This window comes from Pelophylax lessonae (genome assembly GCF_965119305.1).
Source record: "Pelophylax lessonae genome assembly, chromosome: 2".
Lineage (NCBI taxonomy): Eukaryota > Metazoa > Chordata > Amphibia > Anura > Ranidae > Pelophylax > Pelophylax lessonae.
This window is the reverse complement of record NC_138769.1, coordinates 123,175,554-123,193,498: the sequence shown is the minus strand read 5'-3', so window position 1 is coordinate 123,193,498 and position 17,945 is coordinate 123,175,554. Positions and strand designations below refer to the sequence as shown.

General features: G+C 46.7%; 1 protein-coding gene across 1 annotated transcript in view; it reads left to right on the top strand.

Annotated features, from left to right (window-relative positions):
• Positions 1–17,945, top strand: part of TAOK1 (TAO kinase 1) — a 254,292-nt gene that overhangs the window by 51,074 nt on the left and 185,273 nt on the right. Inside the window, exon 2 of the mRNA XM_082244852.1 lies at positions 14,564–14,656. The gene's annotated coding sequence lies outside the window, so the exon portion shown is untranslated. The remainder of the gene's footprint in view (positions 1–14,563; positions 14,657–17,945) is intronic.

Below are 17,945 nucleotides of genomic sequence, written 5' to 3'. Positions count from 1 at the left end.
GTCCGGTTTGCCGGCAGCTGTTGCCGCCATTATTCTGTAGGGCACCCGACCTTCCCAGCTGTATGGGACCATCAGGGTATTCTGCCTGCGGGACCACTCGAATCACGGCGGGCAGCCTCCTTTGTGGGCCTCTTTGGCCAGCGCTCCCTGTGCCGGGGTGGCCCCCCTGGCCTCTATTGCTGGTCGGTGCTGTGGCCAGTCCTGAACATTGCCCTGGTGTCGCAAACACTTACTGTGTAGGCTAAACTTTTTTGTGCCATAATCTAGAGCACAGGTGTCAAACACAAGGCCCGCGGGCCGAATGCGGCCCCCCGGGCAATTTCATGTGGACCTCGCACCTCTCATGCAGCTGCAGCACCTCCCTTGTCTCTGCCACAACCTTGCCTCAGTAGTTGGCAGCAGAGAGGACAGAACTCCTTTGCCAGATCCAGTGCTTCTCTGTGCACTTACAGAAAGGCTTATCGTTGCCCACCCCCCTTTCTCAGTAGTCCGCAGCATAGAGGAGGGCAGAACTCCTCCTCCTACAGATCCTGCACCTCTCTGTGCAGCCGCAACACCACCTTGCCTCCCCTAGTCTCAGGATTCAGCAGACTTTGGAAGCTGACTCCAGCCCTCCTCTGGTCCTCCTCCAGACCCTGTACTTCTTCCTGGCAGCAGCACAAGAAAGGGGGGTGCATTGTGATGCAAGGAAGGGTGGGTGACTCTTGACTTCTGATGGTGGGGGGGCTCTTGACATCTCATGTAAGGGGGCGTGGGGTGCTCTGAACACCTAATCTTACAGATATAACTGGCCCTTTGAGGGCAAACATAATGCTGATGTGGCCCTCAATGAAATTGAGTTTGATACCCCTGATCTAGAGGGTGAGCAGGTTCCCCCCCCTCCCCCTGTCTTTGCTGAGCTTGCGGACCAGTTGGTCCAGGGGCTGCAGTTTGTCTGGCACGACTCTTTTGGACGCAGCTCCCCTGATTTCTAAGCTATATGTTTTGGCAGTGGTGCTTAGGTTGTATTGTAACTTAAGTGTTGTTCTGCAAACCAGACTTCAGACTTCTATAAAAGCTCTGACTGATTTACACTTCTCAAGGCTGGTTGGGGTTACACTGGATGACCTCCTCAGGAGTCTCATGGGGGGGGGGGGGAAGAGTACCTTTCTTCCACAGTCTGGGAAGGGCCGTCTCTCTTATTTTTTTTTTTTGACCCTCAGGGTCCACTGACAAGGTTTCTGAACCTTTGAAGTCCTCCAAGTGGCCCTGGTCTGGCAAGCCAAGAGCGGGATTCTCTAGACCCATGGAAAAGGCTCCTTCAGCATGAAGGTGCACCCTCACCCGTGTCTGGGGTGGGGAGACGTCTTTGCTGGTTTTCAGGCCCGTGGACCTCCTTGATAAACAACAAATGGACCCAAGAAGTGATACTGTCTAGTTTCAAGATAGTTTCCTTCTTGCCCTCCGGAAAGGTTCTTTCCTTCCAACGTACATCTGTCCCCGGATTGGTTTTCAAGCTCTTTTGGGGCGGTGCAAAACCTGTTGCTTCAGAGTATGATTGTCCCGGGTTCAGATATCAGAACCGATTCAGGGTTTTTATTCAAACCTCTTCATGGTCCCAAAGAAGGAGGGCAAGGTACGTCTGATTTTGGAGTGCTAGGACCTGAACTGCTTTGTGCGGGTACAGAAGTTCAGGATGGAGTCCATTCGCACTATGATGGCATCCTTCCATCAGGGGGACATCTTTGCTTCTTTCGACTTCATAGATGCTTACCTGCACATTCCAATATGTGCCCAACACCTGCACTTCCTGTTTTTGCTTTGGGAGAGGAGCATTTTCAGTTTTTGTGGTGTTACCTTTTGGCTTTGCCTCCGCTCCTCGGGTCTTCACAAAAGCGTTGGCCCCGGTTCTGGCGTTGCTACGCCAGCGAAGTGATTGTGGTACTGGGCTACCTGAATGACCTCCTCTTGTGGAGCGGAGTCCTCTGTTGCCCTGATGGACAATGTAGAGATCACTATACAGACCCTAAAAGTTTGGTTGACTTCCAAACTAGCAAAAGTCTGCTCCGATTCCATCCAGAAAATTGGATTATCTGGGTCTGACTCTCCGCTCTATCCAGAGTGTTCCTTCCTCTGGACAAACTCCAGAAGTTGCATGCTGCGATTTAATCTACTGCTATTCAGCAGGTGGTCCTCCCTCCGGACTTGCATGCAAGTGCTGAGCCTGATGGTATCTATCTTTTTTAAGACGGTTCCATTTGCACAGTTCCATGCAAGATCCCTTTTAAAGGGAGATCCTGGTAAAATGTGACAAATGTTCGAGGTATCTGGACAATCTGATTTGGCTGAGCCGGGAAACTAGGGGTTCCATGGTCTGGTGGCTTTGCTCTCCTGCTCTTCTTCAGCAGAGCAAATCCTTTCGCCCCTTGTATTGAACAGTGGTCACCATGGATGCCAGTCTTTCAGGGTGGGAAGGTGTGCTGGGACTGAGCTCCGCTCAAGGTTGTTGGATGCTGGAGAAATCCAGACTACGGATGCATTTCTTGGAACTTTCGGCCATCAGGCTGTGCCTGGATCACTGGACGGATCGACTTCGGGGGCTCCCAGGACAGAACCAGTCAGACAATGCCACGGCTGTGGCCTATGTCAATCACTAGGCAAAACAAAGAGTGTGTTTGCAGCTCTGAAAGTAGTTGACATCCCCTGGTGGGCAGAACAGTTTGTTTTAGCCCTCTCCGTCGTACACATTCCAGGAGTGGAATACCGGCAGGCAAACAATCTCAGTCAGCAGACGTTGGTTCAAGGGGAGTGGTCCCTTCAACCCGATGTGTCTCGTCAGATAAGTCTCCGGTGGGGCACCCCTGAGATGGATCTGTTGGCATCCCTGCTCAACAGCAAGGTGCCAAGGTTTGTGGCAAGGTCACGGGATCCTCTGGCGAACGCCACAGATGCTCTGGTGGCACCGTGGGGCCAGTGTTGTCTGATCTACACCTTTCCCCTTCTCAAACTTCTGCTGCGTTTTTTTTGTGCAGGATCGAGGCTGAAGGGATTACAGTCATTCTAGTGGCCCCGGACAGGCCTCGCTAGTCTTTGTACGCGGACCTGGTGCAACTGGTCACCGACGTCCTTGGAGACTGCGTCTCGGGGAGGATCTGCTGTCCCAAGGGCTGGTCTTCCATCCTGGTTTAGAGTCACTGGCTTTGACGGTCTGGCTGTTAAAAGCTAGGTGCTGAAGGATAGAGGTTTGGCTGTCTTGGTAATTCCGACTAGTGATCGACCGATATTGTTTTTTTTTTTTTTTTTTTTATTGCCGATACCAATATTTTGGTCATTGGATATTGGCATCGGCTGATATTGGCTGATATTTTCGGACATTAAATTTTTTTTTTTTTACAGGTACTCTGGGGGAGGGATCTGGGGGTCTAAAAGACCCCAAACTCCTCCTCGGCACTTAAAAGCATTCAAAACGCCAAGTTTGGCTGTTTTGAATGCTAGCATTTTTTTGATTTTGCTGCAGAGTACCCGGAAGTGATGTCATGACATCACTTCCGGGTTTTTACATGGAGACCCAATCAGACCCGAATGCGGCTTTGATCGGGTCTTTTTTTTGGCGGCCGTGCAGGTAGGATGTCCAGGTCTCCCGGTGGGACGGATGCCCTGGGCGAGCCGAGGAAGGCGGCAGCGGCTATGGACGCCGCATCGGTTGTCATTACAAGACAGCCGACCGTCGGTTATGGACGCCGGTTCCGGGGTGATGTCTCTAGCTGCAAGCATCACTCCATTACATGCACCTTCCCTAAATATCGGTAACCTCAGGGGCCGATTCCGATGTATCGGGGAAAGTGCATATCGGCCCCTTATATATCGGCATTGCCGATTATCGGTCGATCACTAATTCCGACACTGCTTGAGACTAATAAGTCTACTCCTAGGAAGTGTTAACATCCTACCTGGATAGCATACATTTCAAGGTGTGAGTCAATTGGTGTTCACCTTCGTTCTTTTTCGGTGGCTCGGATTTTGATCTTCCTTCAACGAGGTGTTGAGCAGAAATTGGCCTTGAGTACAATCAAGGGCCAGGTGTAGGCCTTGGCAGTCTTCTTTCAGTGACCCCTGGCCATGCACTCCCTGGTGCGTGCTTTTATTCGAGGGGTTTGACATCTGACTCTGCTGGTCTGGTCCTCTCCACCACCGTGGTATTTGAACTCGGTGCTTTCAGTTTTTTGGTGGCCATCGCCTCTGCTCTCAGGGTGTCGGACCTGGTGGAGTTATCTTGTCGTACCCCCTACTGGCGGTCCACAAAGATAAGGTGGTTCTTCGCCATGCCAGTCGTTCCTTCCTAAGGTAGTCTCTGATTTCCATTTGAATGAAGACTTGTGTTGCCTTCCCTGTGTCCCAGGCCCTAACATCCTAAGGAATTTGCATTGTATTCCCTGGATGTGGTTTGGACAATTCGGGTGTATTTGGCAGCCACTAAGTGTTTTCGGACTTCAGACTCACTGTTTATCATGGACGGGCCAAGCAAAGGGCTGTCCGATTCTTCTGTGACCATTTCCAGGTGGCTCAGACAGACGGGGACTCAGGCCTATTCTATCAGGGGTCGGATTCCTCCTTCCCTGTAACGGCGCACTCTACTCGGGCGCTTAGTGCTTGTTTGGCCTTCTGTCATCAGGCATCAGTGGCACAGGTTTGCAAGGCGGCCACCTGGTCGTCGGTGCATACTTTTAACTAAATTCTACAATGTGGATGTGTTGGCATCTGCAGATGCTTCCTTTGGCCGCAAGGTTTTTGCAGGCTGCTTGCAGAGGGTCTGTTCACTCTTTGGGGGTGTATTGTTTAGGCTGGGCTCCAGTTGTTAATTTTTGTTGAGCTCTTTCTACCTGGTTGGTTATTGTGTTTAGCATTGGGATTTTTCTGTTGTCCTACCCCCCATGTTTGGCACTGTTTGGGGACGTCCCTATGGTTCTGAATAATGAACAGCTGTGTTCATCAATGAACAAAAGAGAAAGTAGGATTTTTGTACTTGACATAAAATCTTTTTCTCTGAGTTTAAGCGCCACTCCTAAATGCAATTTCCATGTAGTATCAGGACCCCAAAATAAACTGGTGAAAACTATACTCCAAGTGCGCCACGGTCGCCTGATCCTTAACACAGGATGGTGTATGCAGACAGTTAAACAAAAGAGAAGGATGGTGCTCAGGTGTGCACTTGTGATGAATAAAGTACAAGTATTGACCTCAGAGAATGGTCTTAGTAATGGGCCTCAAAGATTAATAAACACATACATTAAAAATTAAATGAAAGTACTTTCAAACCGAACCCTGGAGCCTCTGGATCTCCATAGGGAGCTGTGGGAATCCCTGGTGGTAATCGTGGGACTTGCAATGACATCAGGGAACCCAGATGAAAAGAGGTGCTCCCTGATAGAAGGCTGTACTTTTATCAAGTCTTGATAAAGCTATACATAGAGAAACATGTAGTGGCAACCAGAAGCTCTTTAGAATCACTTGCGACACTTCATCTGCCCCGCCTGGCCTCTGCATCTCCGCGGCATCACTTCCGGCCATTTCCGGTGACGTCATCAACCCGTCACTTCCGGTCCGCACGGAGGACTCTGCTTCCATCTACGCATCGGCCCCGGTTCAGTGTAGTGGCCGCACACAGAACCGTGTGAGCCACTACCGTCGGAAGTTCCAGCCTTCTATCAGGGAGCACCTCTTTTCATGTGGGTTACCTGATGTCATTGTGAGTCCCACGATTACCACCAGGGATTCCCACAGCTCCCTATGGAGATCCAGAGGCTCCAGGGTTCGGTTTGAAAGTACTTTCATTTAATTTTTAATGTATGTGTTTATTAAACTTTGAGGCCCATTACTAAGACCATTCTCTGAGGTCAATACTTGTACTTTTTTCATCACAAGTGCACACCTGAGCGCCATCCTTCTCTTTTTGTTTATCCAATTTTGGTGAGCCTATGCGAGTTGTAGCCTCAGTTTCCTGTTCTTAGCTGGCAGGACTGGCGTTCAGAGATGGTATTCTGCATACCTTAGTTGTAATAAGTGGTTATTTGAGTTACTGTTGCCTTTCTGTCATCTGGAACAGTGTTTCACAAACTTTTTTTTGTCTTGTGGCTCAACAAAAACTAAAACTTTTCACGGAGCAACTGAAAAGATTTAATGATTTTTGAAAAACTGACTATTAGAGCGAATAAATAGGAGAAAAAGGAGCTGCACCAATGGATGTGTGGCAGTTAATTGTGGCTAAAGTCCTTTTTTTGTAACCCAGTTCTTAAAAGTTCATAAGGGGAGAAAATGAGAGAATCCACTTGGGCTGTTAGTCCAAGTGTTGAAGCAGACTCTTAAGTTAACACTGTGGTGTAGACCAAAGCAAAAAGTTGACAGGCGCTTCTGGAACATGCTGGTGAAGTTGGTACAGGGCACGGGCTCTCTGAGAGCTTGAGAAAGGAGTGTTGCGGCCTCTTCGCTGACTACCGCACATGCTCTGAATCGCGGTACATCATTTCCTCCCGGTTATCCCCTACCAGCAGGCGCGGCATGTCACGCTGCTCTCCAGCACTTGCAGACTGCCATCAAGTCCTCCCATCCTGGCCCTGTGGGTCTGACCGCTGTTCATCTTTGACGACCTCACAAAATATTTTTTAAAACTCCCACGGCACACCTGCGAATCGCACACAGTTTGAGAATCACTGATCTGGAAACAGTCTGCCCATTCTCCACCTCTGACACTACCAAGGCATTTTGGTCTACACAACTTCCACTCACTGGATATTTTCCCTTTTTTGGTCGGATCATTCTCTGTAAACCCTAGAGATAATTGTGCTTGAAAATCCCAGTATATCAGCAGTTTTTTAAATACTCAGACCAGCCACGTAAGGCCTTATGCACACATGGTGTTTTTACAGCCACTTTTCTTTTTTTTTTTTTTTTTTTTACACCTTCAAAATGCCCCTCCATGGTATTTTATGGCCTCATGCACACACAGGCATTTTGAAGCTGTAAGTGGCATAGGCGTTTTCAAGCTACAAAAAAACCCCAGGGCCAGCACGGACTGGCGTTACAGCTGTAAAAACGTCTGACGCTGCTAAATGCATTTTTAGGGTCCACCCCCCCCCCCCCCCCCCAAGTTCAATACCTGGCCCTTTTGAATCTGGTATGGATCTTGAAAAAGAACCCAATGCCAAAATGAAAAATAATAAAACAGCGATGGGTTCCTACCAGACCCCTTGGTCTGGTATGAATTATGAGGGGAAGCCTCACGCAAAAAAAAAACGGCGTGGGACCGTTTGTTGTCCAGCAGGTCAAGAAAGGGGAAGGGATGAGCAAGCGGGCTCTGCACCCCTATATGAATGAGTATGGGGTACATTGTACCCCTACCCATTCCCCTGAAAAAAGGCAGTGTAGTGTAAAAAGAGATTGTTTGAAGAAGTCTCTTATTAAAAATCTCCCTCGGGTCTTCTATGCCTCGGGTCTTCTCTGCCACTGAGACCTGAGGGAGAAGATTGGAGGAAGATTTTTAATCAAGGACTTCCCAAAACCGTGTCTAGCCATTTTTTTTTCCCACTAAACTGCCCTTATTTGGGCTGAATTGGTAGGGGTACAATGTCCCGTGGGATCTGGGGCCCCCCTTGTCAAAGGGGGCTTCCAGATTCCGATAAACCCCCTGCCCGCAGACCCCCACAACCCCTGCCCAGGGGAAGAGGCCCTTGTCCCCATCAACATGGGGACAAGCTGCCTTGGGGTGGGGGAAGCAGAGCCCCCCTCTGCCCAAAAGCACCAACCCCGTATGTTGAGGGCGTGTGGCCTGGTATGGTCCAGAAGGAGGGGGAAATGAGGCTCGCTTGTCCCCTCCCTTTTCCTGCTTTCCTGACCTGCCGAGCTGCATGTTCGAATAAGGGTCTGGTATGGGTTTTGGGGGGGGGGGGGAACCCCACACTTTTTTTTTTTTTTTTTCATTTTGGTGTTGGGGTTCCCCTTCAAGATCCTCAGAGCACAAATCGCATCATCATGATGCGAATTCTATTTGAATCAATGTGCTGAAAGTGGGCTCAAAGACAGCTCTCATAGGCAACCATTGATTTTGAATAGAGGCAAAGAAACGCGGCTGAACGCGCATTAATGCCAATGGAAAAAGCTACTCAAAGCTGTTTTTACAGCTGCTTTTTTCTGGCGTTGGTAGTGGCTTTGCAGCTCGTTTTTTGTAATGCCCTGTGTGCATGAGACCTAAAAGTCCCTTTAAATGAAGGAAAATCTCCCTAACGGATTAAAAAGCTGACAAAAGTTTGACCTCTTCTCCATCCAAAAAAATAGTGTGCTTGCATGTTTTTTCTTTTAGCTTTCTTTTGCTGTATGAGAGCTGTGCTTCTTTAAAGGCTGGCTTTTGTACTAAAATAGATTTTGGAAAGCAAAAACATTTCATACAAGGTTATTCATTAATACAGGGTGTGTCCGCTATTGCTTCACAACTCTTACTCATTTTGGAATGAAATTTGATTATACTAGCAATCACAGATGCAAAAATACTTTTAGATGCATCACGCCTACTATATTCATATAATTAATTATAGAACCCTGTATAATTTTCTGTGTTCTTTGGGTTTTTTTTTTTTTTTTTCTTTTAAAACATCACCATATAGTCAATTATTATGTGTGTTTATACATCTCATCTCTGAGTGCTTTATTTTGTTATTGTCAAAACATATCTTTTCACAAGTTTTGTAACTTTTGTACGCGTTCTGCATCACCTATGGGTAGGTAGCGGTAAGGTAATTTTTTAGTAGCTCGGTCGCACTACTGAATTTAATTTGACCAGCGTAATGATCAATCACCGAATAGGCAAAACTAGTGGTTTCCTGTTGTGTAAGCTACAGGCCTTGTAGTCCTGTCACATGAGTGCAATTTGAATAATACATTCTTCTTTTATAGCTTTTACCCATAGCGAGCGAGTTGTTTCATCTGCTTAGCAATCGATAAGTACTTTAAAAGCCTAACTTCAGCCAGTTCCAAAATAATAAAATTGCAAAAATTGCAATGTATATATCCAACATAGTGAAATTGAGCTACTAAAAATCCCTGGTGTAGTTCTGTTGCTATGAGATTTTAACACGGTTGTTATTACGTGATTATATAGCGCAGAGAGTTTACATGGCACATTACAAACTGTACATTCACATCAAGCCCTGGGTTTTAGGAGTTTATACATTATATGTTTCAGATTATTATTGGGCCTCATTCACACAGGCTCATTGTGGTCCATACAGTGTGATGAGCACCTTGTTTATCGGCTGGACCTGCGTGCAGGCCATTCATGTTTCTCTATGTGGATACTAGGGCTGGGGAATATAATCAAAAGATCGATGCATCGTGATTCGACCCTTCGCGATTCTGCATCGATGCGGGTTGCCGGCATAATCGATTATACGAAATGACGTCATCAGCCGCGGCCACGCCCTATCGCGCAAGGAAAAAAAAAATCGCAAGATCGGCAGCTGATTGGTGGGTTAGTGGCGGCCACTGGCGGGAGCTTAATAAAAAGGCTCCGCCCCTCCCCGTCCGTCTCTTTGACCCGGGCCGAGGCGCAGCAAGACATCCCCCGCGTGTATCGGCGTCCCACCTGCGGCCTTGCAGCCAAGAAGCCAGCCAGCCATCCATCCAAGCCAGAAGCCAGTCCAGTGAGTCCACACACAGGAGCGAGGAGCCCCAAGTGCGTCCCCATCGCAGCCAGCCAGCGCCGCCAGCCTCACCTCACCGTAGCCGACAGGCCCTGGAGGCCCAGCCGCCACGCCACTGCCAGTGACGCCAGCCGCCCGCCACAGAGCCCAGAGAGCAGCACAGCACCTGTCCTCCTCTGCAATGCAGTGCACAACAACCCACACAGTCACACAGCAGGTATGTCCGAACAAATAATTGTGTAATCATTCATGGGGGTCTCTCGTCTGTATCTCTGGGGGATGTCTGTGATGGGGGGGCCTGGGACAGGGGACGGTCGGTCGAGGCCTGGGGGTACTGTTCTGCTGTGGCAGTCTGGCAGCCAGGGGGGTCAGTGTCAGTGGGGGTCTCTGTCAGTGTCAGTCAGCTATGGGGGTCTGGGCAAGGGGGGACTCACTCAGTGTTTGTCAGTGCTGTGGGGGATTGGGGAAGGTGTAGGGGACATCCAGGTCTCTGTCAGTGTGGGGGTCTGGGCAAGGGGGGGGACTCACTCACTCTCAGTGTTTGTCAGTGCTGTGGGGGATTGGGGAAGGTGTGGGACATCCACCCAGGTCTCTGTCAGTGTGTCAGGCTGCAGTCAGCTCAGCTGTGGGGGGAGGGGGGTCTCTGTCAGTGTCACTGTCACAGGCTTCTTGTGTAATATACTATATTTGTGAGTTTGTGAATGTGACCCCCATAGGATTTCCTCAAGGTTAAGCTTCAGTTTACAATTTATTCTCTCAAGGATTTTCCTTCCTCTAATGGTGGCTTGTTGGCTAGCTTGGCTTCAGTTACAGATGTAATGGACATGGTAGAGTGCTGCTCAGTGCAGTGCAGGTAAAGTTTTCTTTCTGTAACGTGACTGACTGACTGTCGTGACAACTCAAGAGCTTATAACGCAGCTCTAGCATTAACTCAACACACACACACACACTGTGTGTGTGTGTGTGTGTTGAGTTGATGCTGAGGCTGCGTATAAGCTTTTGAGTTGTCACAAGTCACGACACACTGTGTTTAGTTGACTGGCAATGGCAGGGGCAAACACAATCGCAGTGAACCTGGAACATTTTATATTTTTTACAGCTTTTCTGGCACTGGAGAGATGGAGAATGGCTTGTTTTCAAAAATGGTCCATTCACATAAGTGAATTGATAATTATTTAAGCTTAAGCTTATATTTGTATAACTCCCCTCTAGCAGCCAATCCATCAACTCACTTGAGTTGACTGGCAGTTGCAGAGGGAAACAAACATCACGGTGAACATGGAAGTTATGCAGCAGTGCACTATTGCCAGCTTCACCCTTGATGTTTGCTACTAGTCAGGAAGTGCTCTGTTTTGTAGAGGACAGGTTATGGCACACCTGGAATTTATTGCAATGCATATTCACATAAAAGGATTTATATATAATGTTTTGTGGGAATTTATGATGACCATTTTCACAAGAATATTAGCTTGGCTGGCTGGCTGGCTTCTTCTATCTTGGCTTGCCTTAAAGTACAACTATAGGCCAAACTTTATCCAAAATCCAAAAGGTTTTGCCTTTAGTTGTACTTTAAATGGTGGTAGGCCTGGCTTATATTATTTTTTCTTTTATGAAGCAGTAAACTGCACTACTACAGTTTTTTACTAATTTTACTGTTACTTCTAGTAAAATACTAGTGTTGTTGTCTGTCTCTGCTATGCTGTTTGCGTTTTCAGACCTTCCTATATGTTTGCAGTGCAAGTGCACTAAAGTATGCAGGGCTTGCAGGCCATGACAGGGTCCAGGAAAGTGTCCTTTGAAGCAAATGAAAATAAAAAGGATTCTTTTATTTGTGACTGCTTGATTGTTTGTTTTTTTTTTTATAAAGTTTTGAAAACCATTGGGCAGTGGGCTGGGCATGGGCATTGGGCAGTAATCGTGATGCATCGCGGAATCGAATCGTATCGAATCGCGACCCTAATAATCGTAATCGAATCGTGAGGTAAGTGAAGATGCACAGCCCTAGTGGATACATTGGCTGTACAGACACAGCTGCTCCTCCTAATGTGAAAGGTGTGTAGGGGTAGGTGAGTGGCCTTAAATGCACATTGATTTCAGAGCCACTCATCCACCTTTGCATTTCTGTTACATTAGGGTGAGCAGCTGTGTCTGTAAATCCCCATAGAGAAACATGGACTGCTTGCATTCAGCTCCAGGCGGCTCCAACCTCATAAACCAAGCACTTATTCACGCTGTATGGGCCACAGAACCCCTGTGAATGAGCCATTTAAAGGAGATGTACATCCTCTGATTACTGGAGTGCAGTTCGTTTTGCACTCCTGTGACCCATTTTCAGCAAAGAGCTGCTGAAGTCTGGGCCCTGTTGACGTCACAGAAGTCAGTCCAGGCTCTGCGTCATCACAACCACGGAGTTTGGATCTGCCAGATCCCCGGACTGACACCTGGCTCAGCCTCTCAGCAAGCCACTAAGAGGCCGCTTCTCGCCCCTTAACAGCTCCTCACTCCAATGAGCGAGGAGGGGGCAGAGCAGAGAGCTGCTGACTGACGGGCTTTCTGCTCAGCGGGCTGTTGGAACCGAGCGATCAGCCTGTGTTAGATCACTCGGTTCTCAGTGTAGAGATGCTGGAGGACAGATGAAGCATCGGTCCGATGCTGCATCCACCTAAGTAAGTATGGTTCTGGATAAAAAAAAAAAAACAAGCATACTTTTTTTAAATGTGAATTATTTGCAGACCTTGTCTATTTATTTAAATCTAACAGATTATGAGCTTTTCTGTTTGGTCCAATAAACCTTGATCACACCCACGTGGAGCAATGCATGCATGGTACTTTATGACATGGCACTGCTGCTTTAGGGTGTCACTAAAGGCAAAACTTATTTGTTTTTTGGATAGAGTGGAAAGTGATTAGAGCACCTATCTGTGTGGTTTTTTTTTTTATTGTGGTCTGTGCCTTTGAGAGATTCATCCTATCTATATTTCCTGTTTACTAGGGTTGTACCGATCCTTTTTTTTTTTTTTTTTTTTTTATTGACGAGTACCGATTCTTTCAGTCCAGTACTTGCTGGTACTGAGTACTCATACTTTTCGGTGAGATTTGCGTTGATACAAAAAAAAAACGGTCGCAAATCGCAGTGCAAAGAATTGCATGCGATTTAAACTGCAATGCGGTGCAATTCCTGTTTGAACTGCATGCGATTTTCCCCACTGCTGCTGTGTGTAAACCCAGTACTGTATAGCAGTGGTCCTCAACCCTGGTCCTCAGGGCCCACTAACAGGCCAGGTTTGCAAGATAACTGAAATACATCCCAGGTGATATCATTTGCTGCTGCTCAGTGATTGCAGTACTCTAGTCTGCATCTCCCCAAGGTAATACTTAAAACCTGGCCTGTTAGTGGGCCCTGAGGACCGGAGTTGAGGACCACTGCTGTATAGTAAGGGAAGTGCAATCTAGTGGGCAATTTATTGAAAATATTATAACTCACATTAAGGTACTGGTACATATCTGTTCAAATCCACCTTTGAATAGTGTTCCCATCCTGCCGATGATCGAAAACCACGGCCGCTGAAGGTGCTCATAGGGCTGGAGAAGCAGTTCCGGGACCCCTGTGGGTATATGGTGGAAGTGATGTCAGCTTGGTGGCGGACAGCCTATACATCTCCTCTAGCCCTGTGAGCACCTTTAGCGGCCATGGTTTTTAATCATCAGCGGGACAGGGACACTATGCAGAGTTGGATTTGAGCAGAAATGTACTTTAATGTGAGTGAGTTATAACATTTTTAATAAACTTTACACTAGATGGTTCTTCCCTTTCTATACTAGGTTCACACACAGGAGCGGTGGGGAAAATTGCAATGTGATTTGCACCCATTCATTTTGTATTGACGCAAATCGCACAACAAAGTATACGTTTTGGTATCCAAAGAATTTTCAAGAGTACTCGTGAAGATACTCTGTATCAGTGCATATCTACTGTTTACCCTTTTTCATTGAAAGTGAAGGTAAAAGAAAATCCCAAATTTTGTGTTGACTTCAGAACAGTAATAGAAGGGGAGATCTTCCAATGGGGACACTAGTTCTGGTGATACCCTGGGATTCCCTAATTTTAGAGGGATTTTCTTTTACTTCCAGTTTTGGCTATGGGACCGGAAGTAAAGGAACATTTTCCCAATGGAACACAGATGGCAAAAACTGATAGGGGTTTTAACCCTCCCTTACTCTATCCATAAATGGAAAAATAGTTTTGCCATTTGTGACACATTAAAACCTGGGAGCACATGTGTGAGCAAGCTATGCTACTGAAAAGTCTATGAGATCTAAAAAGTGGTTTGTCTATCCAAAGCTAAAAATTCTGCTACAAACATGGAAATTTTGATTATTTAGATATCAGGTTGCTAAGGATAAATGCTCACCCCTGATCCTTGTGATCAAGCTGTTTTTCATTGAAACGCGTTGAGGATATGTGACCCCTTGGCGGGAACATCTAGTTGCAAGTTGTACAATACACAGTTCAATAAAATGTATTTTGGAGTTCAAGAAGTTGGTGTGCACCTCTCAATTCAATTAATGCTTACCCCTAGTGCTTACCCCATAATGCTTATTCTCTACGTTTATTTGCTGTCACAAGGGGACCTTTGCATGTATTACTTTTGTATTTTGTTTTTGACAAATGTTCCTTCAGAAATTCTCTCAAAGGTTTTTAATCAGTTTTCAAGTACCATACAAGGGGGGAAAAAAGGTTTAAACTTCAGGAATCTTCCTTAACAGGAAGTCAAACTAAGTGTCCTGAGTACCTGTTCTAGGGTCTTGGTTTAAAGAAGAAATACTTGTGATTTTTTTTTTTTTTAAATACAATCCTTCTTGGTTCTAATAAATTTTATTCTCATTCTGTGCAGGTGCATAGTGGGGAGTGGCTTTCAACCTCAATCTAACCTGGATTATTCCTTATTTGGACTGATTAGTGACAGTAAAGCTGATGCCTCTCGTCGGTGAGTTTTTAGTCCTGTCAAGTTTTATTTCCAAGATGAAGATGTATTACCAGTCTGTGACAGCTTACAGGATACAAGATCTAGATACTATTGCTTTGTGTTTTCACAACAGTCTGTGAATCCTAGCCTCTGAAGTATGTTTCTCTAAAACAAACTATCATTCATCTCAGGATCTCTAAGCATTGTGAAGGCACTAGTTTTCAATTCCTTCAAATATCATTTTCAAATTGTTCATAACTGAGGCACTGTTTATCTTGCCAGCACACTACTGTAAACAACCAGCAGGTGTATCTAAAACATAAAGCTGACAGTTGGTCAATGAGAATGAGTGTTTAGGCCTCCATCCCATGCTGTTTGATGATTGGCATTTTTCCAAGGCTGTTGGAGGGAGGATAAGGCTACATGTACACGGGACATTTTAAAAAGTCCCTTGAACGCTGGAATTTAAAGGACGTTTAAAAAGTCCATGGTGTCACGTTTGCAGCCGCATTTAGGGGGCGTTTAGCGGGCGTTTGCGCTCAGAACCGTTTCTAGAGGTCAAAAAATCATTCCCCTTTAAAATGGATCGCGTTTGGTCGCGTTTTTGCGTTTGAAACGCCGGTAAACACACGTTCTGAACATCCTGAACGCAAATAATTGCTTTCCAAAAAATGACACTGAACTCAACTGCCTCTAAATGACTGTAAACGACCCAGTGTACATGGACAGATAAGATAACATTGATGTGGGTTCAGGGACTTCTGGAAAAAACGCATAACTGCTCAAAAACGTCTGTTTACAAGTTGCAGTGTACATGAGGCCTTAAACAGCCTGTTAACTAATGGCACTTTTCCACTGCAAGTACCGGCTCGGCTCTACTCGGCCCTGCTTGGCCCGGTTTGCTTTTCCATTGCTGGTACCGCATATAGTGTCGGTACGGTACGGTATAGGTTTGCTTTTCCACTAAAGTAGTACTAAAGTTAAGTGGGTGGGATAACAACGGGGTGGGTGGGATTCTCTGATCAATCAGTGGCTAGTAGTGACTGCATGCAAAGGATTGTGGGATATGGTACCAGTTTGGTACCTGTTGGAACCACAATCGAGTAGGTACTGTTTTTTCAGAGCCGTACCGTACCGTTCGGTTCCATGCAGTGGAAAAGCAAACCTATACCGTACCGTACCGAACTGTTACGACCCTATACCATGCGGTACCAGCAGTGGAAAAGCACAAAAGCGTGCCAAACCGGTACGGTTCCATGCAGTGGAAAAGCTCCATTAACTATCCATTTTCTATTGTGTAATCCTTACTGCATCCTATTTTATGGCAGTTTTCTAAAATGTCATGTGAACACTGAACTCCAAGCAGGAGATGGGCAACCTTACAGGTGGAAGCCTGATACTTCTGCTCTAACTAGACAATTTAAAGTGGAACTTTAGACAGAAAATTAAGTCCTGCTAAATCACTTAAGGCTGGCCCCTTTGGCAGGTATAGCTACCAGTATGTACAACACTAAAATTAAGTGTCTTTACAGTTTAAAATCCAGCAATACTGTCACCCTGCTCTGCACATGCTCAGCTGCTCTCCATATTTTGCATTTTTTTTTTTTTGACATCGTGCTAAAAATCAGAGCAACTAGAGGCCTTTTTACTGTCCGCCCAACGTTTTTACTGCTCTTCAGGAGCTCTGGGCTTCAGCAAAATGGCAGCCTTCAGCAAAACTATTGCACAGAGCAGGTACATATAACATGTTTGTTGTTTAAAAAAAAAAACAACCCTTTGAATCACTTTAAATACATGTATGGTTACAACTGCTCAAGAGGAGAGATTCGGAATGGTGACTTTTTTTTTTTTGGCGTTTTTGCCGCCGTAGATGTGGGTCACCCTGATGGGTCTGCAACCACTCGCCCTGAATACTCGGATTGTGAGTATAATTCCTCCATGTCTGCAACAGAGCCTGAAAAGGCGCTGGTGGACGCAATGATTGTATTTGTGCGTGAGCCTATAAAAATGAGGGACACAACTGCGACAGGGGCGCAGAGTCCCCTGGCACTCACAAACCACCCAGAGCGGCAAAAGGTGTTTGCCTTTCCCCGCCTATTTTGACCGAATTGTTGCAAAAGAGTGAGGACGACCGAAGCGCTCCCCCTTGGGGTACCTAAGCGGTTTGCTAGGCAATACCCCTATTAGGAGTCCCTTTTCAAAAACTGGTTTGTTCCATTGGTGATGGACCTTCCAGTTTCCAGGTTAAATAAAGCAACCATGATTCCGGTAGAAAAGTCTCTGGCTGACAAAAAAGGCGGAGGCTGTGGCCCACAATATGTTCACCCTGGCTGGCTTGGGATTGAGGCCGGTGTTCACCATTGCCCTGGTGTTGCCAACTCTGACTGAGCGGGCTAAGCTTTGGCGCCTTGACGTGGAGGGAGAACAGCTCCCACCTGCCTTTGCTGAACTGGCGGACCAGCTGGCCCAGGGTCTGCAGTTCTTTGTGCTTCATCTTTTGGATGCACCTCCCTCTGTTTCGGCAGTGATCCTTGGCGAACATGCTGGTCTGGGGACCAGACTTCTTTAAAAAAAAAAAATTAAAAAAGAAGCCCTGGCTTTTCTTCCTTTTTAAGAGATCGCCTGTTTGAAGCTACCCTGGATGACATCATTAGGTACTCTACCCCCCCTGTGAGACCCCTATCTTCCACAGGCTACTAAGGGCAAGGACCCTCGTCTTAGACGTGGGCCCTCCTTTTCCTGATGGATCCAAGCGAACTTGGTCTGGCAAGTCGAGAGTCGGCTTATCCAGACCCGCAGGCAAGGCCCCCTTCAGCATGAAGGTGCACCCTCACCTGTATCTGGAGTGAGGGGACGTTTTCGCTGGTTCCCGGACCCGTGGACTTGTACACCTGGTACATAAGTGGGTCCACAAAGTCAAACGATCCGGATACAAGATTGAGTTTCGTGCTCGCCCTCAGGAAAGGTTCTCTCCATCCAACGTGCGACTGTCCCCAGTCCGCTTACAGTCCTCTTTGGGGCGGTGAAGATCTTTGCTTCAAACCGTGAATGTCCTGGTTCTGATTGCGGAACGTTTTTCAGGGGTTTTTACTCAACCTGTTTACAGTTCCCATGAAAGAGAGCAAGGTGCATCCAATCCTGGACCTCAAGGCGCTGAACTGCTTTGTGCGGGTGCAGAAGTTCAGGATGGAGTTAATTCGCACAGTGGTGGCTTCCCTGCATCAGGGGGATTTTTTTTTTTTTTTTTTTTTTGCCTCCATAGATATCAAAGATGCCTACCATCACATTCCAAGATGGGTCGGTCACCAAC